Below are 5137 nucleotides of genomic sequence, written 5' to 3'. Positions count from 1 at the left end.
CTGGTACTTTTAGCTGAGCTTGTGCTTGGAGACCAAGAAATTTCCCTATCTTCTGATGACTCTAGGGGAGTCCCCTCTCCATAAGTGGAGGATATTCTCGAAAGGTCCCTATATACGTTGGTCCCATACTGTGCATGTAACGTCCCAAAAATGCTAATAGGGTTTAGTGCCTTGATTAGCGTGCCGGGACGACATAATTGGATAATGTGTGATTTATTGATTAAATGTGTGACTATGTTGCATGCATGATTTATATAATAATATGAATATATTTATATGCATGTCTTTTAGTATTAAATATGCATGTGGGCCCGTTCAAGGGCATACTTGTAATTTGGGCATGCTAAGGGCATAAATGTGATTATATATGTTAAATGATTGAGGCCACATTATTATGTGGATATATTTGCAGTATTCGGGTAGAGGCGATCCTAGTGAGCAGATTAGCGAAATAATCACAACGGTGGTTTAATACCCGACTCGGGGTGAGCCTAGGGGTATTGTGGGAAGTTTAATGTATATTTGGGATTTATCGAGTAACGACTAAGAGTTCGGTGATTAGTTGGGCATGTCGGGATTAATTGGGAATTTGTAGGATGACTCGAGGAATTAGTGGGAAATGGGGCAAATGACTGTTTTGCACGTAAGGGTAACAAAGGGGCCAAGTTACTACCAGGGGTATTTTGGTCTTTTGTAGGGGGGTAGGCTTGAAAGACTATAGGGAGTGATCAGAACTTAGTAGAATATATCGTAATTTCTCAAACTCTCTCTCTCTCTCCCTCTCTTGTGCTTTGAGGTTGAAGGAATTCTTGAAAGGAGATACTTGGTTTTAAGCTGGGAAGTCTAGGAATATCAAGCTAGGCTCAGTCAAGAAATTGTTGTGGATTGAGGCTATAAACTGAGGTAAGAATTCTATCTTCATTCTTTTAGGAATTCAGATTGCTAGGATGAGTTTTGAATGGGTTTTCAGTGTTGATTGATTGCTGATTTGGGGTGGTAATTTCAGTACGTTTTTGGGTGATTTATTATGCCTAAGCTATGTGGTTAAGAGTCCTTGACTCAGTTTTGGGCTAGGTTGATGGTTGCAAGTGATTTATGTTGAGTTGAGTAGAGGGAAAAATGCAGCAAACCCAGGAATTTCTGGGTTCAAAGGGGCGCGGCGCGGCCAGCGTGCCCCAGAAACCCCTAGGAGGGCTACTGGCTTATGGGCGCGCCACGACCCTAGGGGGCAAGTCGCGGCCTACCTCCCCCCTAGAACAAGAGGCTAGCACCTCTGACTTGAGGCGTGTCGCGACCCTTAGGGCTAAGTCGCAACCCGCCTAGGCATCCATAACCTAGGTTTGTTTCTAGGCTAGGGGAGGCTTAAGGATTTAAACATAAGCGCTCAAGATGAATTCTACTTCCTGATTTAGTAGAATTTGAGGTTCCGAAGGCTAGTATTTGTTTCCAAAGCATTTAATTGTATTAGATACTGATAGTTATCCATTTTCGCTTGTGAATAGGGTTACCGTTAAGGCTCGGCATTGCGGATCGTGCTCGGGACAGCTCAACATCCTTCGCTCGGGATTCAAGATAAGAAAACTACACCCAAGTTGGGAATGGGACTGAGATTCCTTGTAAATGAACATATGTGTTTTGTAACCTGTATATTTTTTTGTGTGTGATGTGAAAGTACGGCTTAAGGGAGTCGGGATCAGCTAATTAACTAGAGGGCTCGACCTAAGGGCGCCGACCCCTATTTAACTGTATTAAGGTTTTTTATATGTTAGGATTGAACTATTATCGTTGCCTAGTTTAGCACTTGCATTCTTTTGTTAATAGAACTGATTGAACAAAAATTTACTATATACATATTGTTGTTATCTATGCTTGTTGAATTTGGTTTTCTTGTTAAGCCTTGGCTCATGGTTGCTACGTGGTGTAGGTAAAGGCAAGGGAAAGCTAGACCAGCCATGATTTGGAGAGCTTTGGGGGTGGAGTGTACATCAGTAACTGCTCGATTGCCACGGCCGGGGGAATTACAGGGACTAGAGCTCAAACTTGTAGTTTTCCACGTAGGCTGGCTATAGTTGTATTAACTTTTGAGGGTTGTATCTACCATGTAAATATAATTTTTGGGATCCCTTGTATCAAACTCTTATTTGAATGAAAATCAACCATTTTACAATCAAAATATTTTAGCCCTAATCTGCCAATTAACACTATTTTAAACACACAGAGTAATGGTCTTAGTTACCCAGGGTGTTACAACTTTGTATCAAAGTGGTCTAGGTTTAAGGGTTCCTGAATACTAGTTGGGCATTTACACTCGTTGCTAAAGACGAGATTGACTCAGAGTTCGATAACCATATATGTGATTATATGTTTGAATGTTTAAATGAAATATAAATGTTTTATCTGCTCATTTATTAGGAAGCATGAGATATACTGATAGGGCCTGGCCCTTGACTGCTATGTGAATATGATGAGGCGTGCTTATTAGCATTGCTATTGTATGTGAATAATTGTTTAAATGTATGTATGCACTATGACTATGTGATGTTGGTTGGGTGTCAGCGTTGGACCGTGGGATGATTATAAACCTATTATCATTGCCTGACTAGCCTAGTCATTGATTGCAGATAAACTTAGATAATTATGCATCCAAGGCGATCAATTCGACTAGCCGGCACCAGGGTCGGGGCTAGAGATGATGAGCAGGGATAGAACCCTTCACTAGTCCCTGACAACTGGCAGCAGCTGCTTGCTGATATGCAAGCTAGACTTCACAGTCAGGAAGAAGATATTTTCCTTCTGAGGCAGCAGGCTCCGCCATGGAGTGCTGCACCTAACTTGCCACCTGTTGTGGCACCAGCTATACAGCCGCCTGAGATTGGGAACAGGTGGGAGCAACTTTATGAAAGATTTAGGAGACATCATCCTCTAATCTTTGAGGGAGGACCAGATCCACTTAAGGATGAATAGTGGATGAGTATGATCTCCTCCTTCCTGGATTTTATGAGGGTGGAAGGTAATGACAGGGTGGCGTTTGCCACCTATATGCTTAGAGAGGATGCCCGCATTTGGTGGGAGGTGGCATCCCAGACTTGAGACGTTTCTACTCTAAGATTGAATTAGTTCAGAGATTTGTTCAACCAAAAATATTATGACATTGTCGTTAGGGCAGCAAAAGTGAATGAGTTCACTGGGTTGGTGCAGGGCAGCCTGACAGTTACTAAGTATGCTCTGAAATTTGACAGGCTAGCAAAGTTTGCACCTGATCTAGTGCCTACAGATGAAGCTTGGCAAGACAGGTTTGTTCGAGGGCTTAATGCGATGATAGCCCGAGATGTGAGGATCACATCAGAACCTGGGAAGACGACTTATGCCCAGGCTGTTGAGAAGACCCTCACTGTGGAGGTGGTAGAGAACAAGATTTGGAGGGAGAATGATGCGAGACAGAATGTTGGCAGGGCAGTGCCTCCATTTACAGGGTCTGGTAGGGGCGGAGGCCCTAGTGATTAGAATTGGAGGACCCCTCACACCTCGACCACTGCTAGTCCTGATAGGAGCGCCTGGGGTGCCCAAGGTTGCCGCCTAAGAGGCAGTGAGTCACGGGAGAGCTACCTAGAGTGTGCTAGATGCAGAAGCACCATCTGGGCAAATTTTGGGCAAAGACCTGTTACGTATGCGGGGTGGTAGGACACCTCAAGAATGATTACCCAATGTTGAAGAAAGAGAAGCCAGGGAAGGTGGATAGCTTGACTCCAGCTCGAGTGTTTTCCTTGACAAAGGCAGAGGCTGAGGCTAATCCCTCGGTAGTGACATATCAGCTTTCTAGCGCTGTATTGATTGATTCTGGTGCTTACCATTCATTTGTTTCAAGTAAAGTGATTGATAGATTATGTAGATCTAGTGAGTATTATATTGCGGGGTTTGGGACTATACTGTCTACAAGGGAGTTAGTAGTTTCTAGGAGATGGATTAAAGCACTGCCAGTGATGGTGGGTAGTAGGGAACTATCAATAGATTTGATTGAGTTGGGTATGGATGATTTTGACATGATTTTGGGGATGGATTGGATAGTCAGATATGGGGCCACTATAGATTGCAGGAAGAAGATGGTGAATTTTGATCCTGAGGGTGAGGACCCCTTTGTTTTTGTGGGTACTATGCACGGACCCCGCATTCCGATGATATCAGTGTTGAGGGCTAGGGACCTATTACAAGGAGGTTGTATAGGTTTTCTAGCTAGTGTGGTGGATACCACTAAAGTTATGCCAGCAGGGCTAGGAGAGACTAGATTAGTATGCGAGTTCTTGGATGTGTTTCCTGAGGATATACTGGGGTTGCCGCCAGAGCTAAAGGAGTTGAAGATACAGTTGCAGGAACTATTAGACTTGAGTTTTATCAGACCTAGCTACTCGCCATGGGGTGCTCTGATTTTAATTGTGAAGAAGAAGGATGGGACTCTAAGAATGTGTGTAGAATACAAGGAGTTGAAAAAGTTGACTATCAAGAACAAGTACCCCCTATAGCGGATAAATGACCTGTTCAATCAGTTGCAGGGTAAGATGGTATTCTCGAAGATTTATCTTCGATCTAGTTATCACCAGCTGAGGATCAAGGATGAGGATATTTTGAAGACGACCTTCCGCACGAGGTACGGACATTATGAGTTTTTGGTCATGTCATTTTGATTGACCAATGCCCCGGCAGCGTTTATGGATCTTTTGAACAGGGTGTTCAAGGATTTCTTAGATCAGTTGGTGATTGTCTTCATCCACGACATCCTAGTTTACTCTCGTTCAGAGGCAGAGCTTCAGCAACATCTCCTACTGGTATTGTAGAGGTTGAGGGAGCAACTGTTATATGCTAAATTTAAGAAATGTGAGTTCTGGCTGCCGGAAGTGACATTTCTTGGACATATTGTCAGTGGAGACGGGATTAAGGTGTTGGTATTAAATGATCAAATCAAAGGTACGCAGTGGAATATACGGACCCGTTTTAATAAATATTAATACCAGTCAAGATCATAAACATATGTAAATATTAAATCATATACAAATAGATCAGGGATTACTTCTTGTAGCCTATCAAGTGTCCTTGAGTCTTTTTGTATAAATCAATGATCTTCCTATCCAGTGTTCTAAGATCT

Source organism: Humulus lupulus, chromosome 3 (genome assembly GCF_963169125.1).
Source record: "Humulus lupulus chromosome 3, drHumLupu1.1, whole genome shotgun sequence".
Lineage (NCBI taxonomy): Eukaryota > Viridiplantae > Streptophyta > Magnoliopsida > Rosales > Cannabaceae > Humulus > Humulus lupulus.
This window is presented reverse-complemented; position numbering follows the sequence as displayed.